The sequence below is a fragment of the Pangasianodon hypophthalmus genome, chromosome 8, assembly GCF_027358585.1.
Source record: "Pangasianodon hypophthalmus isolate fPanHyp1 chromosome 8, fPanHyp1.pri, whole genome shotgun sequence".
Taxonomy (NCBI): Eukaryota; Metazoa; Chordata; class Actinopteri; order Siluriformes; family Pangasiidae; genus Pangasianodon; species Pangasianodon hypophthalmus.
Genome location: NC_069717.1, coordinates 20,338,484 through 20,365,148, shown reverse-complemented (window position 1 = coordinate 20,365,148; position 26,665 = coordinate 20,338,484). Strand labels below are relative to the sequence as shown.

At 38.5% G+C, this 26,665-nt stretch overlaps 1 protein-coding gene across 4 annotated transcripts in view; it reads right to left on the bottom strand.

The window, feature by feature from the left end:
- Positions 1–237: 237 nt before the first annotated feature.
- The window catches only part of LOC113533440 (ERC protein 2), a 213,545-nt gene continuing 187,117 nt past the window's right edge, over positions 238–26,665 (bottom strand). For all 4 annotated transcript variants that reach the window (XM_053236366.1, XM_053236363.1, XM_053236365.1 and 1 more), the window contains 2 exons: positions 23,720–23,856; positions 238–2,056 (listed from right to left, as the gene is read on the bottom strand). The gene's annotated coding sequence lies outside the window, so the exon portion shown is untranslated. The remainder of the gene's footprint in view (positions 2,057–23,719; positions 23,857–26,665) is intronic.

The window sequence follows — 26,665 nt, the reverse complement described above, 5'->3', positions numbered from 1 at the left end:
TAAGAAGTATTAATGTTTGTAGGCCTATCAATTCAAATGGAACATTTTTTTTATTCAGACCTAACATTTCCTAAAGGCTATGATGTTAAATTGTGAGGAAACATCTAACCAATGAAATTAGGACAAAATATTGTTTTAAATGAAACCAACAAATCACACATTGTTTTTAGCTAAGATTTCTTTTAAATCTTTAGGAGAAGCATTATTGCAGTCTGTCTGATTAATCTTCGGTTGTGGTAACATTTTAAATAATTTTATTTAAGTGAGAATTTAAACAGAACAAATAACCAAAAGTGCTCACTGCCACATCAGATTTTTATTAAATCATTTCATTCACGCACCAAACTACAGGAAAAGCCTTCAGATTTCAGCTGATAAAAATGAAACCAGGCCTACCCTAATTCCTGTGATTAAAGATAACATGTACACACAGCCATTATTTTGTTAAATGTTTTTTAGAACATGACTTTGTTTCAACTTTGTTCCTCACTGACCTGCAGTTCTGTATTTTGACTTTCGGATGAGTCTGATCTGCACTCCGACAGTACATTCCAGTACATTCCAGACAAACTGAAATACATTTCACGCTATTATATCCTCTGATTAAATTGTACAAGTGTCAGGGGGAAAAGGCACAGTGTGGCATCTGTTTCAGAGAAAATAAACTCTTTATTGAACTAGCCAGCGTCACTCACTGCAGCTTCTTAAAGCGCTAGCTCCTAGCAAGATAGAACTGGGTTTTGTGAAGAATGTTAACAAGACCGCGGTTAAAACCCCTAGCTATAAATGTGCTTTTTTGGGTGGGCCAGAAGCCCCCCCTCCCCACACCTAGCTTAGCACTGGTGATGGTAGGGTCAACCTTGCTATTGGTAGCCTTGTGTAAATGGCAATACTCCACAATTTCCAAGAACCACAGATACATACAGTACATAACCTTCAATTTAACATAATGTTCAATAAATCATACAAGGCATTTATAATCATATACATACCTTTTTAGCTAGGGCGGCCTCCTGTTTGTTCATGAATCCATAGAATTAATCATACTAAGTTACTATTGGCACATTTTGTGTAAAAATGAAACAACCTATTTACAATTTCCTTCCTTCTTCACTAGTTTTGGCTTCAGGTAGAGACCGTTAAGGACATTACGGCCACAGGTCAAAGTTTAAGGGTCTGGTCAGTGATTTAGTAAGCCCTTCCCCTCATTACGAAGCAGTTATAGTACTATTTCCTTTGACAGGTCCCCAAAAAGCACACAACATATAACTGTCAAAGGAAAACACACAGGTGAAGACTAACATCTTAATAAAAATGTGATGGATGTGACATGTTATTACAAATGTCTAGGAGTGCTTTTCAGTCCGTTGAAAATGAGGAAGATATTTTCCTCAAGGTTCAACACTTCATCCTGATTTAGCGAAGCAGGCAAAAGATGAGAGAACATTTGACCCATGAAACTTTGCTGCTGTTTGTTACGTCACCATGAATCACTAGGTGAATCACCACTTTGTCGTTATTACAGAGACTTCAAAGAAAATAGTGATGTGAATCTTGGATAAGCATGCTATCATCAACAAGTGCTTCTATGGAACATTGTAGAGAAACAGAATTCTGTATTAGACATCAAATAACATTTAATAAGAAAAATAATAAGCTGATTTTCAAATTTTCTTTTCGAAATCCTATAAGGCAGGCTAAAAGGACAACAAGACCATTTCAAATGTAAATGACTATGATCACATTTAGATTGCTATATTTAATAATACTCACAACACCAACAATGAAGCAATAACTAATGATAGTAGTGCAGTGGGAGTGTTATGGATGCATATGGATGAACTGAAGTTTTGTGGTCGTGTCATCATGTATGTGGAGTGTGTATGGAGTGTATATGGAGTAAATTGCGATGATGGTGCTGACAGGGTCCAATTATGGTACAAATGGTGATGAGGAGCTTCAGAGAGGAAGCAGAAGAGGAGCAGCTGATGAGAAGAGCAGCAGCTGTCAGCGATTAGTTTTCTGCCCACTTCCTTCTAAACAGAGAGCTGGAAATCTGGATAGAGAGAGAGAGAGACAAAAGAGTTTAGAAGCAGAAGCATACAATGATACACACTCAACTGATTAATATAAGCAGATGTATCTGTACTGAACGACTGAAACTACTGAAACTTTATGTTCTTTGACAGTCCACTTGTACACACACTCACGCACACACACACACACACACGCGCGCGCACACACACACCCTTTTGCAACCACCCTAACAACCTCAAGCAGGAAATGTTTATCGCCCCACTTCCAAACATGGAAAAAAAGCAACAGCTTTTGTTTTACCACAACCAGACCATGGGATCCTGCCTTTTTTCAGCATTCCAAATACACCTACATCCACACCCACTCCTTCTACCTTTACAAATCTCACAACACCCATAACAGCCCTTGTTCCTCTCCCCCATCCTGTACCCCTCAGGCTGGTCTCTCATTAGCACAGGGGCAATGCACTCTCTCTAGCTCTGCTCTGGGCTAGAAAAAGGGAGGAAGCCTGCTCAGTAGCAGCCATAAAAGCCACGCTGCAAGGTGACATGTTGAGGCAGGAGGGTAGATGACAGCCCATGTGCTGCCCAAATGTTCGCTTAAGGAGGGTAGAAAGGATGCGGGTGACCCCGAAACACTCTCTGCAAGCATACTGGTGCTCCGTATCAGGTCAATGGCCTCTACTGACCTCTTGCCACTGCAGCACCTGTGCCAGGTCTGGGCTAATTAGACAGATCCGGAAAGAGGTAAAGTGCGTGCGAGCGAGTGTTGTATCTCCAGCCGCGAATGTGGAATTAAGTAGACGTCTCAGCTGGAAGCGACATTCCGACAAGCACTCTCCACTAGGCTAATTATCTGTCTTTTCCCTCTCTCTTTATATAAATAGCTCTTTCTATATCATTAACGTGTCTTCCTTCATGTCTTTTTTTTTTCATTGCCCTACACTCACCCCTCCTCATTCTTCCTCTCTCTACATGGCCTCTTTTGAAGCTCTTTTTATTGTCACTGACATCAAAGTCATTGCTTGAGAAGCTTTTAAATTATTCCACTTTGACAATAGGGTCAAGCAGTACTTACACCTAAAAAGCCTCTTAAATTGTTAGTGAAATATATAAGCATTTCCTCTTAGATGTGAAGGTGTCTTAGTGAGACTCCTTGCGATCCATCATGATGATCTGGTGTACAGTACATTTCTATACATGGACTTGCACTTTTAAAACTTGCTATAATGATGAAAATAAAACAGGAAGTCCAAAAATATAGGGTAGGACAAATATAAACATAGACCTCAATCATGCATATCACGATATTATGTAGATCAGAGATGTATTTTCACTATTTTTCGTTAACCAAGTATTTCGCATTTGTAGCAAATGTTGCAATTGCCCCCTTGATTTTGTGAACAGAGTCTTTTTAAAAAGGCTTAAAGTAGCTGTGATTTGATTCTGTATTTCTTTTGAAACAGGAAGTCAGAGTGACGTTGTATTGCATATTGTGTTGATGTTGTGCTAGATTGACTTACACAACAGCCAATAGCACTTGAGATACCCCACACCCCCACCGAATATAAGCAATCTTCACAGTAGCTTAGTGAGCTAGCTAAATTGGGAGAATGATAAAGAGATTAACGAGAGCCTTTTGCTTACTCTGACTGATGGAGAAGCTCAGATGGTGTATAAAGACGGAATCGCATTTTCACACTATCTGAGGAACCACTGTGCTTTTCCAGCACTGAAGAGCCCCAAATTGGTAAAACACCCCCAAGGAGCGCCTGTCACATAACCACGGCCTTGTACAAAATGAATAAACTCCATTTTTTTCTACACAAAGCGATGGTTGGAAACACCAAAAACACAAACCATGTTCACGTCTAACAAGCTACTTGTACTACTGTAGTACAAGACCCATCTCTGAGGGCAGGATTTTGGTTCTAGGGACCATTTAATTGGATCACAAAGTTTTCCCTATATGAATCATCAAACATTTTTGATTGTTTTCCTGGATGTGATGATTAAATTAAAACAAGAACATTGCTAAAAAAAATTTTTTCCCCAGATATAGTATTATATTCATGTCTATGACACCAAGGGACATGTACGAAAAGCTCAGAATTTTGATTTCAGGGGCACTCACAGGAAGTCATGGCTAGCTTTGCACATGACTTCCTGTGAGTTCAGCCACATTGGTGATATCGTGTTGGCTTTGCCACATGGTTTTCTTTAGTCAGTCAACATAATAACACAACACACTATCGCTATGGAAGTGTTCATCTGTCTAAAGACATCTTTGTGTGCAGTAGCTGAACATGTGCATGTGCAGAGGTAAGTGGGGCTTTGGAAACAGTCATACTGTGACTGAAGTAACACCTCTGTGCCATTAAGGCTACCCCCGAGCATCATCTGTAAGTAATTTCTACTCATATCCTTATTTGTAGCTTTTAATTGGACTGCAGTGATATCTGTGGACTTGTCTGTGTTAAAAAAGTTGAGAAACGTAGTATTTATGTGGATAGTCTGTCATTGTGGGGATAAAATAACCTTCAGTTTTTCATTTCATGACATGTCTACTATAGCCCCATGCCAATTTGTTTCGAGTTTCAGAACTCAGGAAAATATTTCGCAGTAATGCAAAATCTCACTATCCGTATTACTATCACAAAACAGCATGTCTGTTGTTCTTCAGAAAAACAGTTGCAGAGCAGAGCTGTTCTTCCTCTTTGCTGCTTCTCAATCCAACACCCCCTCCCCTCCTTTCATTCTGGTGATGTGTTTAAAAAAAAAAAAAAGATGATATATGCCGGGTTGTGTCAAGGCGCCCCCGTGACTGTGCAAACCACTTTCAAAATAACCAGCCGTCCTCGATGGCCTTTCAAAACCCATCAGATTCCTTTACATGACAAAGAGAAGGGATGAAATAAACAAATCCCTCTGTTTATTCCTTTTCTGTTTTTTTCTTTTCTTTTTCAGCTTTGGTGGGACTGACATAACGAAACCAAGAAAAAGAAAAGAGCCTATGGAGGTACATTTCACATTCCATGAGTGGCTCTGTGATTGGTCACAGCCTGGGCCATCTAGAATCATCCATTACACGTAAATAAATAAACAACCTCAAAGTAATTAAATGGAGGTGCCATCATTTGTTATGCAACTGGTGGAGAAAAAGGCAAAGGGAGGGAAGGGGATTTGTAGTGCAGGGTTTTTCTCAGGTTTCTCGGTTACTCTCCCTGCCTGCCCAGACAGTCTAAATTAATGATTTTGGGGCCCAAGAATCAACAAATAAGTCTGAGGTCTCGTCATAATGGAAAAAGGCCTTGACTTGGACACATCTGATGGATCTGGTCCATTTGAGATCCTGTCAGCACCTAAGCAAACGAGACCTGCACTAGCCCTAGCTTTAGGCAGCCTACAAGGGGTGAGGGGCACATGAATGTACCAGAATATGTGTGTGAACTGCATACATGAGTTGGTGTTGGAGTTGGTTGATATGCATGTAACCATGATTCCTTTATGACGTGTGTGTAGAAAAGTTTGTGTTTGTGAATTTGCTTTATCATGCTTAGCTTTGTACAAATTCAAGAGATTACTACTGAATACTGCCTCAATCCTACCTGCCCTACCTTTTTTTTTTTTTTTTAATCCCAGTAGTGTTTTTATTGTTAGTATCAACGCTTTGATCTACAAGTTTAAAAGTTCAGGGAAGGTGAATCCATGAATGCTGTCAAATAAGGTAATGTTGGCCTTTTGTGCACACAATATGCACGTACAAAGTATGGATAATTGGTAATATTCCAATGTCTAAAGGCCAGAATAGGCAACACTAATCATGTGTAAACCATCTGTAAGTAAATTTTACTTTTACCAATTACAGATCCAGTGTTGCTAGTCCCTTCCACAAAGCTTTAATGAAAACTACACTTTTCATGTAAAAAATGAACTTAGAACCCTTGAAGGCCTCTTTATTTGTCATTCTGGGGAAAATGTTAAGGTTTCTAAGGTTAAGGAATCCAACATTGGAGTGTTTCCATATCAAAATGAGTTCACGTTTAGGAAGCTAGAACTGTTACCTATTCAAACAACCAGCAAATCCCTGAAGAACATTTTTTCCTTTTCTAGAGTGTACACGTTTAACATTAAGAGTGTTAAGAAAGGGAATCCCAAGCTAACATAACATTAAAGTGCATCCCATCATACTATGTACAGAAACTATAATATGTGCTGGAAGAACTTACTTTGTAACTTTGAAATGTTGCAATCTCTAAAAAAGCCTATTAAAGCCTCCATATTTATATGAAGATGTTAGCACTAATATGACCAGTGATCATAGTAAGAAAGAAATATGCAGGAAGAAGGGAAAAGAATGCTTGCGTTTATCGCATGTGAGATCAACAGGGTTAAATCTGTGTGCTGGCAGTAGAGATCAGCTTTACAATGAAGCAGCCATGCCTTTGCTAGCTAAGTTACTTGGGGTTATTTTCCATTTCCAACTTCAGGTTAGAACATCAAAGAGAAGGCTGACTAAGAGTAAAAGGCTTTTAGCGGTAATTTGCTCAGACTTCACACAGTGCTAGAGACGTGATGCTATAAAGAAGCCGAGAGAATGAGATAGTTGACCAATAACATCCAGAGTTTATCCTTAAGCCATGTCCTCGCCTTCTAGCTGAGCAAGCCACTTGGTATTAACCAAACATGAGCAATCAATAATGATAATGTGGCCTGATATTATCAGAGTGTGTGGTGTCAGGGGAAAGAGTCCTAAACGAGTGGAAAAGTGTTGCGCTGGCAGTGTCGTCTGGGAGAGGGCAGTTTCCTCTTGGTCTGCTGGGTAATTAGTGTGTACTCTGTAGGGAGGATCAAGTTTGCCAGGTTTCAAGGTGTTAATAACAGACTGCAATGCCTCCTCACTAACACCTGTGCAGAGACTGGGTCCCTCCTTTTCCACCATCCTCCTTCCTTCCCACCTTGTCTCACTCGTCTAGCCAAAGCAAAGCGCGCCTCCACTCCACTCCGCTCCGGAACTCGTTCCCTGCTATTTGCATCTCTTATTGTAGCCTGTTTAACAACTCCTCCTTCCTTTCTCAGCCTCTGTCATTCTCTCCTTTTACCTATTTAAAATGAACAAAATGCATCAGTGTGTGATGATGGAGTTTCTTTATCTGCTTCAGACAGCAACATAAAATTTACAGCATGAAATGCATTAAATAATGCATAACAATACTTTTTAAAAAAAAATTAATTAAATTAAATAAAAAATAAATTATCTGTAAATCATAATCCCTAAAGCATCAATTGAAATCTTTTCCACACCCTTTGTATTATATAATCTGAGTTCATTATTGATTATATCTAAATCATTTTACTTGCTTGATACGTGCGCATATAGCACAATACTATTGAATTCTCAAATCTAATTGGTCAGAAGGTTTTGATGAATTAATCTAAGGCTAATTATAATGGCTCAGAGCTGTCAGAGCTTTTTAACACTCAGTAAGCTTTCCTCTAACAGAGAATCTTCGGAACAGAGGAATTTGCATTTTTTTGTCTTATTATCTTCAAGAAAGAGAAAATATGAGGCTGATGAGAATGGCTGTTTATAGCTGTCATAATATACGTAATAACAGGAACTAACTTTTTTATGGACGTTTTGTGGACATTCAACAACATGTAAATGGTTAAAAAGTATGACGTGTCCTTCAGTAACCAATTAAAGGTTATAATTGTTAGCAATTTGCTATGGTATAAGAGGAAAAAAATACTTCAGGGCATGCTGCTATTGGAAAATAATCAACTTAGGAATGGGAACAGTAACTCCACTTTGCATTGGGCCTCATCACACAACCGCATTGCTGTTTATTTTCCTATAACAGCATGCCCACTGTGTTTAATTCCTTACTTCAAGGACACATTATTTAAAACTTTGTTCAGCTGTTGAAATCCAATAAATATCCATCTGCATTACATTTTTATTGTTGTGATGCCATAAAGTTCATTTTGGCTCTAATTATATTTAACCGTATTAGTATGGTCATCATTACATTATTAGTGCTCCTGCATTTTTGTCATTCTCATGGCGAAAGCCACAGTGCCATGGTATGTCTGTGCGTGCCTTGCTCCGTCGCATGCACATCTGTGGCAGTGGTGCCTGGTGGCGTTTGGGGCCATGTGGGTCGGCTAAACCATGGCAATTTAATCAAAGCTTTTTTTTTTTTGTACTTCTTTGTTGTTTAGTAGAACGCTGAATATAACCTTGTTTCATTTGCATGTGATTTATATATGACTTTCGAATAAGAAAAGACATTAGGTAAATGTTAGCTCTGAACATTCTGTGAGAACGTGAGTGTGCATCTTCGTGACAGGGTCTGTTTTGATTTGCCACAGTAACGTCTTTAACTTCTCAATTACTTATCCAGTTGACCTTGCACTTTCATAGAGCAGTTAAGAAACAAGATCCTCAGACTTCTTAGCTCAGAGCCTGGACTGGCTGCCTGCATGTCCTATAGTCAGGACCTATAAAACCTTATTCTGGTGCAAAACTCCTCTTGCTGTGAACAAGGAAGGATTTGCAGTAGGATCCAAACGTTTGAATCCACTATCTAGTCAACTATTTATTTTTCTATCATTTATCAGAATCTTATAAATATAGATCATACATAAATTGTACTCAGATATGCACTCAGATGTACTCAGATAGATGTACTCTCATCTATGAGTCTTTTAATCATAGGTGAAAGCACACCAGTTTCTGATGTGAAAACTTTTGAACTCTGTGACACACTGAAAAAAAAATTCATGGCATCTGATCTTTAAACAATGAGATTTTTTTCCTCATTACAGAGAGTTTTGTCTGAAACAATTAACGAAGTATAAACAAGATACACTCACATGCTTGCTGAAGGGCTATGGGAAAAGTCTCTAGGCTGACTGTTTACAATGTCAGTTAAATTGCCTTATCCTGTAAAAGTAGGTGGTTCTTAACAACATTTAATGAGAAAAATGATCAGACTCTCTTACCAAAGCTAAAAATCTGAATGCGAAAACTAGTATGCTCCTAACACATTCCTTTATTGCTTCCGTTACTCTTCACTACTGCTTTAAGGAAACAATAATAAAAAATGACATCTAATAGAGAAGAATGAACTAATCCTGGAGCCATAACTGACAACATTAAAAAGTAAATTCGTTTTAACTGCTGATATTAAAACAGGTTTTAGAAGAAGGGTTTTTTGAACCCTTGTGTATAACCTCCCAGATGGTTACAACCAGGAAACTGAGCAGGCTTTCAAATTTTATTAGAAGCATAAACATGGGCTCGCCTGAAAACTAGGAGAGAATGACAGTTTTTGTGCTTCATGTAATCCATGTAAATTCTATAGAAACTATAGATTTCCAAACAGTCTTTTAAGTGAACAGAAGGGCTCCAACCTTATGCTCCCCATCTAGATTTTGCCCACTAATAATTGCTAAACTCAATTACTAGTCCAGAATTTCCCCTTCTCTACCACCTGAAGGGAGGAAAAATAAGCCACTCTTCAGGAGTGAGGTCTCATGACTGCCTTAAACCAGGCGAGTGACAGCTGACTCCAGTTACCTGCTCCCAGCTTGTCCTATACACAGAAGAAGCAACAGAGAGTTGCCCTCTGACTACACGTGGTCAGACTGTCCAAGAAAGAGCATGAAATATTGGCAAAGATCGGTTTTCCGCGTTGCCATAGTGACTGATGCTGAGTGGAGGCCTGGAAGAGTGGGATATTTCCTGACAAGCGAATGAGGTGAGAGGTGATGTGTGTGCCTGTCCTTGAATTCTGGCTCAAAATGCTTGTTAAAGCAGCATAGGTTTCTGGAGGAGCCATGAACTAGTGCAAAGCCAAAGTACAGAACTGCAAGGCTTGCAGTTCTCATTTTAAATGCACTTTAAATACATATATTTCAGTAAGCTTCAGTATTTTCTTTTACACACAGACTCGCTCACTGTACACATTCAAACAAGGGACAGTTTAACTGACTGGCTAATGTACCTACACTCAAATATTTATACAGGTACTAGAACATACAAGCAGATGCAAAAATGGCACACAAGCTTTCATTTATACATGTATACAAAGGAACAAACGCAGGTAACAAAAGCTAACATAATGTCCATGGTATTACAGTAAAGACAAAAAAACAGGGTCGAAATCAACCAACCACATGTGTCATCTCCTGCTGAACAATTGCTTTATAGACTCTTTGTTTCTTAACCTCATTTCATCTTTTTTCCTTCTTTCCCCTCTTTTCCTTGCTTTTTACAACTTCCTCCAGGTGGGGGCTGCCGCTCAAACCCAAACAAAACTCCATTTTTCAGTTATTGGCCCTCTCGGCATGTAATGGAGAATCAAGCTAATTAGCCCTCCAGCTGCTTTCACTTGCGCTTTATGTAAACAATACCTGCCTGCCTCTTTCTCTCTCTCTCTCTCTCTCTCTCGCTCCCTCTCTCTCTCTCTCTCTGCCTGCTGGCATTAAGGGGCCAAATGCCTGCTTGGCCTCTCTCCACCATTCCATAGTCTATACCTAAACCTCTAAACCTCCACCTATGGACCCCTTCTCCCATGAACCTCCCCCTCTCTCTCCTTTCTCTACTCCCAGACTCTAGGAGAAGTCTTTAAATGTCAGCCTAAAATCTTTTCCTTGTTTGACAGCTTCAACTCCAAACAAAACAAAAGCAGAAACAAAAAAGAAAAAAAGTGTCTCTTCTGAAGAACGTAGTAAAAAGTGGGTTTTGCAATGACAATTAGCGGGCAAATGAAAGCACTGAGTCGTATCCAAATTGAAACCATTGCAGGGATTCAAACAGCAAGTGTGTGTGTGTGTGTGTGTGTGTGTGTGTGTGTGTGTGACTGCGTGCACAGACTAATTACATAATTTCCTTCATCTGAGCAAATACTCACTGACCAAGAATAAATACAGGACTTCAGCATCAGACTGGAGCATCAGAAATGCTGACGGCCGTGTGTGTGTTTTTGACTGTAACCAATACAAACGAACAGGAAACACAGATTTATAGCGTAGTGCAGGACTGACATATACTGCTTGGAAGAGCATACTGTTACAGTAGACACTATAGACTGTCGACTGAGTTGAAGAATTGAAGTAGTATTTTCAACCAGGCTGGGAAGGGGTGAAGCCAAAAAGAAAAAAATAATGGAGTGAACGAATGAATGAAAGAATGAATATGTGAGTAAGTAAATAAGCAAGTAAGTAAGTATGTACAGTATAAGTAAGTAAAAGTAAATAAGTAGAAGTAAGCAAGAAAGTATATATAAATAAATAAATAAATAAATAAATAAATAAAGTGAGTGAGTGAGTGAGAGAGAAGTAAGTAAATAAGTAAAATTAAGTAAGAAAATAATTAAAATAAATAAACTGACCTACACAAAATTACCAAATAAAAATCAGATTTTAGTTAAAGTGTCAAAATCGCCTGTGCTTTGAACAAGAGAGAAGTTCCAGCAGAACATATTGAGTCCGCTACTGTGTTAACTTTTTCATTTAATTTAGTTAATGTAGTTTGTGTTTGACAAATGAATGCAGGTTGATATTTTATACAGAATGTATGTTACTAATATAAATTTCCTCATAATAAAACACATTATGAGGATTTTTTTTCCCTCATAATAATAAAAAACTATTAATCTGAAAAGACTTAATCACTGACATATCATGATCATATTTAAAGGTGAACTATGAGAGTCAGAGTGATTTTCAGCACTGAAATCCACAACCAAACTGTATAACACACCTAACAGCAGATATATGCTCTTTGTCAGATACAGCACGTCTACGTCTCAGTCTCATTTCTTCAGGTCTCCATTACACAAACTCTGTGAAGTCACCACCAGGGGGAGTTCATTATTGAATAAGATCCACACATTAAATAGATAAAGACATTTTTAGTAGTAGATTCCAATACATAAGGAACTGCTCAGGAGGTACAAGATTTTAAAAGTCCCTATTCAGTTCTGTTCTCAAGACCAGATGAACAGACCACAGTGACACATCTCACCTGTCATCCGAATCGAAAGAGTACTGGAAAGAGTGAATGAAATAGACACATTCTTACCCCTACTAATTCTTTCTCCCTTCCCATTTTTGCTTATGGCATGATGGTGGATGGTGGTAGGCCTCTCACCTCTGCTGGCTCACGTCAATTAATAACTAATAGGGGTGGAATTGGAAGAGTACACTACTAACTATTTTGTAGGTTGTTTTGACATGTTTGCTCATACACACTATGCAGTGGTGCGGTGGGGGGGAGTGGACGGTGGGGGGTGACTTTTTGGCAAGTGATGTTATTTGAATACTTATTTCTCACCAGTGTTGCTCAGGGTAAGTGAGAAAGTATGTTCATAAAAAGAGCAGGATGTTCATGCAGGCCCTAAATGCAGGTTTCAGCAACCGTAATACAAGCCAAGTGGGATGTTATTTGGGTTACAAAGCATCATGGTCTCTTGTGCTGCCTTTGGCACTCTCTCTCAATGTGTGTATGTGCTTATGCATGTATTCCTAACATAATGTGTAACCCTAAATTAAGATTCCTGTAATTTTTGACACTTCTGCCTTCTAATCTGCTACTTGCAAAACCGCATAGTAATCACTATTAATCATACTCACTGCAAAAAAAAATAAAAAATTAAATAAAAAGAAAAGTAATGCAGCCAAACAAAAACAGGGATTTAATTTGGGTCTCCTAGTCAGGTGACAAAATGAATTTGACCCAGCTTTAAAGCATCTCATGGGTATGAGATAAGTGACATGAGATCTGATGAAATCTATCACAGAGCCATCAAAGAGAAAGAGAAATAGGAAAGAGAAACTGAGGGCACCCGGATTCTCAGATACGGTAAGCAGATCAGGCTGTTTGAAAAGCTTCAGGACCCCCATGAGTCAGGCTGAATTAAGATCCAGTCAGGCTCCTAGCTGGATTGGCTCCTTTCTCATAAGGGCCAGAAAAAAAGATCTGGGGTTTACATTCCTCTCTCCTATGAGGGAATGAGAGACAAGAGAAATGTAGCTAATATCCTCTTTTTCACCAGCACTGGCATTAGCGCTGCCTGTGTTTTACCAGTTTGAGAACTGAACCATTAAGTAACTAGACACAATAGTTTATTAATGAACAATGTGCACATACCATCAACTGAACAGTGGATGATCTGAAAAGTCATGCTTTTGGGTTAAGAATATATTTTACTATTTTACTACCAACTAAAGTTGAATGCATCAGCATCTGTGCACAGAATTCATTTTTTTACTTTTACAGCCCAGTAATGAAGGAAACAGAAAACTTCCTGAGACAACAAGGGGAAAAAACTTTAAGAGGAACCAACACTCAAAAGGGAACCAATCCTCTTCTGGGTGACACCCGATCCAAAAGTGTGATTATAAATCATTACAGCATACACGTGTAGAAAAATAAAGGCAAATAGTACGTTGAAAGGATGTTCAGTATGAGCATATTGTGGATAACAGTCCTGGGATGAGCACAGGATAGCCTTTATGACTACAGCAGCTGTTCTACAAATGTATCCAGGTGAAAAATCCACTGAAGCTCTGATGTACTCTCAGAGATGAGAGGTGTAAATATTTGGGGTTTCCATATGCGACATGGTTTTTATTTTCCTTTTTTTTTCTAACGTGGCATTTGTCTAGCATTCGGAATTGCAGTGTAGATCCTATTTGGTTCATTGCAGTTTACAGTAAACACTGATCATTGGTTTAATCTCAGTAATCCATGGTTTCTCACGGTTCCAGTTCCAAAAAAAAAAAAAAAAAAAAAGTTAAAAAGGTTTACGTTTGTCCTTGAGACTACATTAGACAAATCACAAGCATCTATAGTCACAGGCAAAATGTGCAAAAAAAAAAAAAAAAGACGTTTTCATTGCTTCCGGCTATTTATTCTGAATGTGTATTTACTCAAATAAATTGTTGTTAGTTTTATTATTAGAAATGTTTTTTCCTCAGACCACTTATTTATGGTTGAATAACTGGATCTTGGTTCTAGACCAGCAGAATTTTGGTGCTGGAATCTAGGTGATCTGGCCAGCAGTGAAAAAATTTAGAATGGTTCAAGGATAAATACTGGCATGGACACTAGCACAAGCACCTTGCTGGTCAAACATGGCTAAAATATTGTCCTATTGAGAGAGACAGAAAGAGATAGAATTCTTGCTCTGTTGTGCTGCCTGTAATAATTTCTACCATATTTGTCTTTATTCATGGGTCAAAATGTGATTTTTTTTTTTGTTGCTAGTTTCATCATAAATAACACAAATGTGTTCACATACAAATATGGTCCTACTCTGTCTTACTTAAGAGCATCTCACCATAAAAGCTGTGCTTCAGCTTGATCGCAGTCATAATTTACATTCATGTTTTCTAAAGGACAAGTGCAAGTTTCAACAGCAATTCCAAAGCCAAAAGTACATCGACATGAAAGAGAACAGAATGGATGCATTCTGGGAATTGAGGATCCACTGGATGGATTCCATGGACTCAACAACATATTTGATCTATTTAGGTCAACAGTTGTTTAACATTGTGTTGATACGTTTTGGGGAAAGGTTGCAATGATCGCTCAGTGACAAAATTCCACCAGAATTGCAACCATATACAAGGGTCATCAACTGGCAGACTGCAGTCCAGGTGCAGATCCGGCAATGCATTTCAGTGGACCGAACTCAGCACACTGTAGCAGAGATAATCAACGTAAGAAAAAAAACTTCCTGTCGTTCAGCGTCTTTCCTTTTTTCAGCATGTACTTATGTAAATTATTTAGCTGAAGGAAGTTCACTAGGACAGAAAGTGCTAGAGAGGTCAGAGAGGTCAGTTTTGATGAAAACAGAATATTTAAAGATGGATGGACACATATGTATTTGTTTAATCAAGTTCAAAACAGTTGTGTCCCAAAGTAGAGGTGTGTATCTGGGCAAAAAGAAGTTGCAGGAGTGGGTACTTTTTACTTTAATATAGAAAGTCAGAGATGAAGCTAGTGGAAGGCCAAAGAAAGACCATTTTCTTTAACAGAGGAATGTTAACTGCTTTATCCTGCTCAGGGTCACACTGGTTTAAAAGACTAATTTGTTTATAACTGGGACATAGGACCAACTGAGTTGAACTACGGGCATGATGCGAGTCAAAAATGGTAACATGAAGTGGTAGTGTGAAACATAACCACTTTGAATTGTCTTATTTCTAGCCATGAACTAATAATTAATAATTAATAGTTAAGCATTAAAAGGTACCTGTTGTCAAGCAGTCATAGTTATTTATTTTGTAAACAAAGAATTTTTATGTAACTGGATCTTTATAAAATTTAGTAGAATTTTCCCAATATTTGACTGTAGACTAATTTAATCATAAATGATCATGGATGGCCCTTAAAAAGTCTGCATGTAGAACAATATTACAGGAATTTTAAAGAGAAGAAAGGGATAGTACTATCCTTTTCTGAAAGCATAAGAAAACAATAGAACAGGAATTCTTATGAGCAACTAAACAAACTTACTGTACAAAAAAATACTGTATACATGGAAATCTCTTTAAAACACAGGGACAGACTATGCGCCGTATAAAAACCACTATTTCAACCATTTCTGCTTGGAGCACTATCCAATCAGCTAAATAGCATACCAGCAGCACAACACATCAAGTGTTAGGGTTAGAATTTGGCATCGGCAGCATGAATCTATGGACCCATCCTGCCTCGTGTCAACAGTTCAGGCTGCTGCTGGTGGTGGTGTAATAGTATGGAGTAGGTTTTCTTGGCACTGGGCTACTTAATACCAACCAATCACTATTTGAATGCCACAGCCTATCTGAGTATTGTTACTGACTATGTGCATCCTTTTATGGCCACCTTTTACCCATCTTGTAATGGCTAATGATAATGCGGCATGTCACAAAGCACAAGTCATCTCAATCTGGTTCCATAAACCTCACAATGAGTTGTGTACGTCAATGGCCTGAATCCAGCAGAGCAACTTTGGGATGTGGTAGACCGGGAGATTCGCAGCATGAATGTACAGCTGACACATGTGCAGGAATTAAGTGATGCAATCATGTTAACACGGACTCGAATGTTAAAGGAATGTTTCTGACATCCTGTAAAATCCATGCCACAAAGAATTTAACTGCAGGCAAAGGGGGGTCCTACCTTGTATTAGTATGGTATTCCTAATAAAGTGCCCACTGTGTGTATACATTGTGTATGTGTGTGTGTGTGTGTGTGTGTTCAGAGATTGGAATATTTATATTTCATTTCAAATCTATTTAGAACCTGATCATTTGAACCAGTTAAGAAAATACATCTGATCCTTAAGATCCCAATCTGTTCTTGAGGCAAAACACAGAGAGCCAAGTTAAGAGAGAAGGTGTTCACCTTTAAGCATGAAAAACAAGAGAGCTAGTTTGGTGTGTGTGTGTGTGTGTGTGTGTGTGTGGATGGATTTAAAGTTAAGGGTCTGACTGCTATCTTAACACAGTTTCTCATATTAAAAAAAAAACAACAACAATCAAGTGATTCAATGAAGGAGATGACGGAACTTTCCACCATGCTTTGGTGAAAGGATAGACCTGAATCACCTCCCATTTTGAAGGAAGCAGGGGAATTCCAAAAGGACAGCGAATGAGAGCGCTAATCCGTCCCCGTGTGCTTGCATAGCGTTAATGGTGTCATGAACACACAATGAATACGTCGACTAGACTGGGAGAATTGACTAAAGCAGCCCGTGACTAACCGAGACTGCATTTCCTTTTAGCTTTGCTCATAATGATCATCATTATGTGACAGATGGGACAGTCATCCATGCTCTGTCATATAACAACAGTCATTGCGCAACATCGCCTTTGGAAAGGCACTGCAGTAAATAGCAGACAAGAGCTGGAGAGAATGTGTTTGAATGAACATATCCTGTACATTCACAGACTTACAAATCCTACCTCGGTTCTCAAAGTGCACAGGTGACAAGGATCAAGCATGCAAAACACAAACACCCCGCCGTTTTTTTTCTTCCTGCTTTCCATGAAACCATGTCATTCATCCTCGACATGCCAATCATCCGTCTTTCTCTCATGATTGGATCCAGATTGCGGCACTAGTTCCTGCTTTGAAGGGCTCGCAATATGCAATGCAACCATTCCACTCACAGAGACACCTTGTCCTTTTTACTAAGCTTCTGGGCTGCTGAAGATCATTTTAAAGTAGCAACAACTAACAGAACGGTTATGTAACTGATCAGAGCCATGGCGCTGTAATTTAGTCAGACACATTGCAATCGCACATCTAAAACTGAAAAATTACATAAATGATGGCTATCTTATATTCTCTTTTCCATGACTTTATAATTGACTAGCTTGGCAGCTGAACCAAATCCAGCTTTGCTAAGAGCCAAATTCTTGTCTGGTTTCAGTGGGGTAATGCATTAAGCTCTCTCAGAATGAAGAGTTGGATTTAGCTGCATAATCTAACGAGCTCTTTTAGCACTAGTGTTCTGTGAGATGGTGAAATAGCCCCAAAGAGCATAGCTATCAAAGAGCATGCTGTGCATTAGTTCAAGAGCCTAAACTCAGAATAAGACAAATTTCTGAGAAGTCTTCTTTGTGATTTAGTTGTTTTCAGAAGGAATGTAGCAGTCTGCATTTGAAAAGGTCCATATGGCCTAGGACGTGGGCTATGCACAGATATAAAGAAGACAGAGTTCAGTATCTGCTTGTAAATCTTCTCAAGTTTGAAAGTTCGGCGAAGTTCTGGAAATATTTCTATGTAGCTGTCAGAGATTAAATTTACAACCAAGGTGGCTCTGGCTGAGGAGTCTATGGTCTTGAATGAAAACAGAATGTAAACCTTACAATCAAAGAGCAAGAAGTCACATCCTGTTTTAGACCCCGCAAATAGCCCCTTCACAGCATCGTAGCCAATAAGAAGCCTTCCTGTGAATTAGAGCCCAATTAATAGCTTCCTCCTTCATTTATGTCCCGCCTCCAGCAATAGCCTGTCTTCAAGAACTTGCCAGCATGTTTAGCATAGTTCAGCTGACCACAGTAAATTAACATCAGTTGTGTCTGGGTATGTTTTCGTGCTCTTTTTTTCTTCTATTTCTTTTCTTACTTTCAGTTCGTACATGGATAGAGTTTCACAGGTATAATTACTGCTCATTCCTATACACCTGGAGCCAGACATGTGTTCAAAACACACAGAGAGAGAGAGAGAGAGAGAGAGAGAGAAAGAGAGAAAGACAGACAGCTCAACACCTGTGAGAAAATAACTGCTGAGAGCTGGCTGGAAAGTCATGCTCAGACAGCTGAAGAGTACCGTGCCAAACAGCATTAACTAATCATTATCTACGGAGGCCTGAATTGAAGAGTCAGTAAGTACAGGTTCCCATTTACAGTCTAAAGCAATTCACTAATGAAATGGATCAGAGGATGAGACGCGCACAAAACACTCAATCTGGAGTAATGCATCGCAGCTGAATATTCATCTGGTGCATTGGCACATACTTTTACACTTTGTGCAAAGTGGAGGAGTGAAAGAAACTGGGAAAGAGAAAGAAAGAGAGAGAGAGAGAGAGAGAGAGGGGCAGTGAGGGAGAGAATGGGAAGGCGGTTGTTTTTAGAGTAAGCAAACTGTCACAGAGGAGAGAAGACCCTACAAAGTGCTCCATATTAAAACTATTAGCGGGAAAACAGAGATTATTTATGTGAACTTCGAGGTGAAGAGGCTCTTTCTTTCTCCTCTTCTCTCTCGCTCTTTCTTCCACCACACACACACACACACACACACACATTTCGTATTGTCATTCTCATGTCTTCTAAACAGTCAGTCTAAACAGTGTGTGTGTCAGTGTGTGAGGTGCAGTGGCAGACTGTATTGTCATGGGAAACAGAGGTCTACATGCAGGGCATAATTTTCTTCTGCTTTCCCAGACAATGTGTGTGGGTGTGTGGGTGTGTGTCTGTGTGCATCTTTTTCGCCTGCCTAATGGTACAATGGACACACACAAACGCACACACAAACATTTGTCTTACTATCCTTGTGAGGACCATCCACTGATATAATTATTAATGCAGCTGATTAATGTTATACCTACACCTAAATATAACCCTACACTGACATTTTGGCTTTTTTTAAAAAAAAATACAAGCTGGAAAAAAAGCAGTTCTTTGCAGGGACGAGGCAATAGGATATTCCTATCCTTGAGGGAATATTTGCAAGCTATAAAAACATGTCCCAAACCCCAACCTTATCCCCCCCCCCAACCCCACGCCTCCAACCACCCCCACCCTTTTCTTGCCATCTTTGGCACACAATTTATGCTAGTGCTTAGCATAATAGCATTCTATACTGTACCACTATACCACATAGTATTCTATACCACTCGCATATGGGCGTGAATTCTGCAGACACGCCCTTAATATATGAATCACTAGCCCCCATGTCTGGGACAACAGCTTTTATGTCTGGGCTATTAGTTTTTTATTTGTTGTTGCCTAACAGACAAATAAGATTGGCAACCAACCCCTTGTTCAGTGCTGCAATTACAGCTAGTGTTTCAGAATCCCACTTCCTGCACCATTACACACATCTGCCGAGGCGTGATCTGGCTGAAGATGGAAAGATTTTTATAAGGCAGATTAATTAGCATGAATGGATGACAGTCAAGTGCTTCGGAATCAGGAACATGCAGGCCCTTCCACACTGCGAAAATTGTTCAGGAATGGTTTGAGGAACATGACAAAGAGTTCAAGGCATTGACTTGGCCTCCAAATTCCCCAGATCTCAATCCCATCAAGCATCTGTGGGATGTGCTGGACAAATCCATCCATCCGATCCATGGAGGCTCCACCTCGCAAATTAGAGGACTTAAAGGATCTGCTGCTAACATCTTGGTGCCAGATACCACAGCAGTCCTTGTCTTGTGGAGTCCATGCCTTGATGGGTCAGAGCTGTTTTGGAGGCACAAGGGGGACCTACACAATATTAGGCAGGTGGTTTTAATGCTATGGCTGATCACTGTAAATTGTTTGTGTGTGTGCATGTATGTGCATGTATGAGTGTGCATGTAACATTTGCTTTTCAGGATAATGAATTTTTAAGATTTCTTAAAAAGTGGGGACTCATTGACCCCTAGCTTGTAACTCATAAAGATAAATAGAGAGAGGAGGAACACATAAACGTAAATGCCAAAGAAGCTGTAATAATAGTTGTTGCATCTCTGCTCTTTCATTGAGTAGGACCGTATCTCACACAGCAAGAATTCTCGCAGCGCTACTTCAAAGCCCTGACACTGCAAAAAAGCTCAGAGGAGGGAGACATGTGGCCTGTTAAGCCTGAGCCCCGGACAAACACGGCTAGATTACTGTGTGTCTGAAGCAGGTGACGCATGCTTTTGTGTACAGAAAAATACATCTCCTTCTGAAGACATGATCACCCTGGGACCTAACTTCAACCTGCACTTACACAGAGCACGTATATCACAGACGCACACAAGCACACACACGAGCACACACACATTCATGACTACATATGAAAAATCACAACATAAGGAAAAGTCAATGGTGAAAAAAGAGAGAAAACATCATTTAAAATGACCATCAGCCACTAAAGTAACTAAACTAAAGTGGTAACTAAAGCTGTGTAGGTGATTTTAATCAGACTGGCCTTGGTTACAGTGTTATTTCCAAACATCTGATTTTACACAGTCATATACTTGTATTTAGCACATAAATATTCATGCAAACATGGGAACACATCGTACAAGAAGGTATTCAGCACAGAGTTTATTACCACTCAAAAGCCTAGTAACAGCTTGGGCCATTTGCAAGATCATCAATGACACAAACCTTTTCTTTTTATAACTTTATACACACTTAGATTGTTGCTTATTAAGTTCAATAAACTTGAATTGAGCAATATGTAAACTTTCTGAAGAACCAGAGTACTGTGCAAAAGTCTTAGGCACATGCAAAGAAATGCTGTAGAGCAAAGATGCCTGCAAAAATAATGAATTGTTTCTACATTAAAAAATAGAGCAGTAAACAGTAATAAATGAAACAAGGTTATTATTTGGTGTGACGATCCTTCACTTAAAAAAAAGATAGTAGTCTCAGGTACAGTGTGTGCAGTTTTATGAGGAAATGAGCTGTAAGTGTTACTGAGCATCTTGCAGAACTAGCCACAGTTCTTCTGGAGACTTTGACTGTCACACTCGCTTCTTATTTTTGCAGCAAAACCCAGCAGCCTTCATTATGTTTTTTTGTCTGAAAAGTGTCTCTTATGTAATTTGCTGCTTTCTTTACTGCCATACAAACTTTTTTCTGTAACATTTAATTTTGTGCTGGAAAACTAATGTTTGGATCTAAAATGTTTTTGTACTGAATCAATAATGTAGAAGTCATAAAATAAAAATCTATAACAAAGTTTGTACTAAAAAAAATAGGGTGCCTAAGACTTTTGCACAGTACTGTATATATTCAGTTCTACAAATGTTTAATTATTGGAAATTTTGTTTTCATCTAAAAGCCTTTTTGCCTGCATAAAAAAACCGAAACATTTGACACTAAAAAAGTGAAACTGGAACTTTTCCTATTTGTCACCAGTCCAGTACCAATAGTACTAGGGGTGGAACTAGTAGCAGTGTTCATTGATAGTTAGTTATAGTTAATTATACAACAACAACAACAACAACAATAATAATAATAATAATAATAATAATAATAATAATAATAAGTCGCTATGTCTAAAAATAAATTAAACATTTAATTTTATTGAAAATTGCACCGGTACAAACAACCAAAATCGTTTTGTTGTATGATCAAATGAATGACTTTTCAGGCATTTTTGCTTTACAGTTATATATTTGTTCCACCATATTTCATCATCAGATAAAATAATAATGTTTTAATAATAATAATTTAAAACCATTTTAAAGGCCCTTATTCAGTGAACCCTTTCATCTGTAAATTTAACAAACCTTGTTATTGCTGATATGAGCTGATAAGTAACACAATGATTATGTTGTTATTGGCATCATTGTGACTATTACAGTGGTCTCTTAAGTTGATGGAAAATGAACTGCAAGTAGAAACCAGAAGTCCTACTGGTTCAAGTTTTGGTCATTTGAGAAAAACCTGCAGTGGAAAAACTTTTGAAATGTTTTCTGTCATACTTGTTCATATATAATTCATATATACAGCCTTTTTTTTCAGTTACTGTGATGCTAAACTCATTCCAAAACACACAAACAGCTAATGTTTTCAACAAGTTTTCTATATATTTTCACTTAATTTGACATAACAGATAAAATGGCAACCAGCTGTATTATTAGCATAACACAAAATGCGATTTCGAATAATGGTTCATGATTTTACGCTGCTCTATCTCTAATCCATTCATGCAGCCTTGAAAGATCCACTGCCATGTTAGTTCAGCAAAACTTTTTGTGGAAATATGGGAAAAACATTACTTGTATCATCTCTTTTAATAACATTTACTCAAAGGAGAAGAAATTTCACACAAAGAAGAATAAAAAATGATAACGATACATTCATACATTCATACTTATTACACTGCACTACTTTTTCTACACATGCTCCCTCACTGTCACTCGGCCCGACACACATTTTCCGCTCATCTTAATTGCAATCAATTTGAAATGTTATTTTAGGTAATTACGTTCAATTCACTTGCAGTGTATTTAAATAACATCACGAATGGCTGGTGTTTTAACCTAGTGTGGCCAGTTAGGACATTATATCTGTGAATATGTGGCCAGGAATAACTGTTCTGAGGCTAAAAGACCTGGCAGCAAAACAAAAACAGTGCCTGAAATAGTGCGAGAGAGAGAGAGAGAGAGAGAGAGAGAAAGGAGCGCTGACAGCATTTGAATTTACTCAGCTGCTGTTGAGCTCACGAGCAAGAGAAAACTTGAAAAGGAAAAAAAAAAAAAGAAAGCAACCCTGATTTCAACAGCACTAAAAATCATTAGGAAATGGGAGTAGCAGGACTATACCAATATTTCTCACTCTGCTGGTCATAATATACAAGAGCATAACGATCATTAGGGTCTGAGTGATGGCGAATTAAAGGAATAATACGAAGAGGTGCTGTTAGCTAATAAAAGTCACCACAAAATGGAATGCAGACAAGTTTAACAGAAGTTGTTCGATGACACTATTTAAAGAGAAATTAATTAATTATTTAGTCATTGACAATGTAATAATGTTGATGCTGCATGGATTCATTTGCAACGTGAATTAATAATAAGCTCCAGTTCAAATGATGACAGAAGAATGTTACAAACGCGATACTGTAGGATTCAAGAAATTACATATCAGGAGTTAAAAAAAACTTTTTAAATTGTGCATTACAAATGTACAGAACTGCAAATCAACATAAAAAAAAAGTTATAATGAGTATTTTATATCCTGACACTTCCTCTCAGCCTTGAATGTACTTTTCAATTACATTATATCATTTCCAAACATTATAAAAATTGCAGAATTTAATTTACAGAGATCAAAAAAATACTAAAAATATACTTAAATAAACATCTTCCGCTACTACACAACTATCCACGCCTATTAAAAACCTTGTGTTTGTAATAAAAAGAACAGTAAAAACTAAACATGATGACTTGCAATAGCTATAAAAGTACCTGATCTTTTACTCCTCTCCTCTTTATTTTCTTTCTCCCCGTCCCCTCCCCTTCCGCCCGGGTTAAAGATGAGACCCTCCTCACAGAGATAAGGATGAGACAGTGCAGTGATAGATAAAGCTTCAGCATTGGACTTCCTGATGGGAAAAAAAAAACAAGACACCAGCATAGACAACATTAAGATTGTAAAGCACAGATAAATATTAAAAAATAAAAGTATACATTCACTTTAGTGGTTCCATGAACATAACTATATGATGCAAGCTGTGATTAAATAATGATGACATCATTTGCTTCTACATCTATTCAGAGAGAAATTTATGATCTTTAAGCACAAGGGTTTGGCACCATTACAGCACAAATTTCTCTGGGCTACATGACGAGACTTTTGTTGATGTTCAGAGGGTGTGTGTTTTAATTTTAAGCTTGATGGTACAGCTATGAGCACTGAGCAAATTTGTACTGGCTTGATAGTTCCTTTATTCTCTTTGTAGTATCAAACGATTGCAGCATGCTTCACACAGAAACTCTTCTCACAGCCCTGGTGAACGGCGGTGATCTGATGGCTCTTATGTGCATGTGTGTGTAGTAATGTAAATAGTATCCTATGGAATCCTAACTAAGGATGGTCCGTAATCTCTCCTCAGCCCTTCTGTTCCCTGTTCATCATCCATTACTCTGTTACGCCATTCGCCACTCATCCAACCTCCTTCCCACCCAACTCTCCAAAGCACTACTGCTCCTTGACCTCAGCTCAATTCAACTCTCTCATTATGCTATTAACACCAATTCAGTCATTTGGGCCATAAGGGTATGTGTGTGTGTATGCTGAGAGGTGGAGGCAATTACAGCTGCACAGTACAGCTTTTTATTATTTTTTTTTTCCAGAGACTGCAATCAACCAATCAGCCTTCAAACACAGGAGACCTAAAGCAAGCTGAGAGGTTGAAAGCCCCTGGAAACCTCACAGAGACCCTGAGAGCTCTGGGGTCAATGGCAATTTTCACTGGAGGGAGGGAAGGGTGGGGTGGGATGGGGGGATGGGGGGGGTGGGGGGGGGGGAGTGTTGGAATGAATAGAGAGAGGGAGAAGGGTGGGAGGAAAGGTTTTGCTTTCTGCAAAACACCTCATACTCTGTAAGCAGGATGAAACAGGGTGCTTTATAACGTTAAGTGCTTCAATGTTTCAAACCCAAGTGTACATCATAACACACAGAGTGATACAACCTGCTGTGTGCAAGAATTTTTTTTAAAAAACTCTTTTCTTTTTCATTTATTAGCAATTTCTAGCAAATTACTAGTCAGTAAATTCTCTTAACCTACCCGAATTATATCTGTCTATCCTCTGGTTTTGCGTTCTGCTCTCTTAAGCCTTACAAAGTCTGTTTGTTCTCAGAAATAATAAGATAAGAATTGCACATTCATTTATGGAGCAAATTCCATTTGTAGAATATTATCCGCTTTGCCACCACTAACCACACTTATTTCTTTGGTGTGACTTGGAAAGTTATAACACAGAGTCATAGTTTAACCTAAAATCCCACACCACTCACGTTCATTCACATACACACAGCTGCAAGTTTTAACCAACAACTCGTACTTTAGCAGAGCTGGTGGTTCAGTATTACTGTATCCACATATGATCACATTTAGAGTCAAGCAAAGGTAAAGTTTGTCTCAAATTTCAACAGCGCATTTGAACATAAGTGCTTTAATTCATTAATTACACTTTAATTTAAGTGTAGTGCCTCTTTACTTCCTGTGTGACACAAACCTGAAATGCACCTCATCACCTTTAGGCACTTCGAAGGCTTTACACCAAACCTCCCCCTCCATCAGGCTTGTAACAAGCACCACATGAGGCCCCCCAAAGAAGCCCTCAAGCTCAAACAGCAAATTAGTCTGAGGAGAGAGGAACCCAGGACCTGAGATCTGATGTAGTGGAGCGCTGATGTGCATTTGGAAATATAAAAACAGTGGCGATTTTGGAGAGAATTGAGGTTGTTCACTGGAAAATTTGTAACTGAGGCTTAAGTTCCAATATTTATAAAGTTAAGACCAGGGTTAATTATCAATATTTAGGAGCATTTAATTAATGCTCATTTCTGAGAACTGGTTTTTAGTCATGTGTTGAATAAACTAGTCACGAGTACACTAGTCCTGGTGTATTTCATTCACATAAAAAAAAAATGTGTTTAATTAATTAATACATGTGTTAACTTTGTTAACATTACTCACAGGTTATTAATACCAAGGTTCATGGTTTTGTTAATCTTAATGTTAATGTTAATGTTAAATTTAGTTAAAGGAACCTTAATATAAAACATTACCACACAATTTAAGATCGGTCCTTCAGGGATGTGAGACGAGTGTGCCGTTACACTTCATTACATTCAGTATAGTCTCCTTTTATACATACTTTGCCATAAATTTCCTAAATGTGGTGAGTCCTCAAAGCTAGCCACATGCACACACATGCACATATGTGCACAGATCCACACATCCTGCTTGTTCTGCAAACGATCATGGCTTAAGAGGCTAATTTCACCCGATGGCTTACAGGTGGCCGGCACAAGGTGAGTTCTATCCACAAACACACACACCCCAGACTGTAAGTATTCAGATTGCCTTAAACCCAATCAGCAAATGGGAATAATTCCTCAAGGCAATGTGTTATGCTGCTTTATCAAAATACATAACCCAAGGTCTATCGTCTTCATAGTTTTCTTTTCCACTGTTTTGCCATTTTTAATTTTCTTTCAATTTAAAACGAAATGGTTCCCTTGAATTTTTACCAAGAGCATAATACTTCTCGTTTTTTTTTTAAATAATACACCAGTGACTCGCCTGCACACTTACACACTCACAGAAACACATATTCAGAGATGTGCATCTTTAGACAAGTCAAATATGTACACACACCCACAAATTCTCAAGCCTCCACACA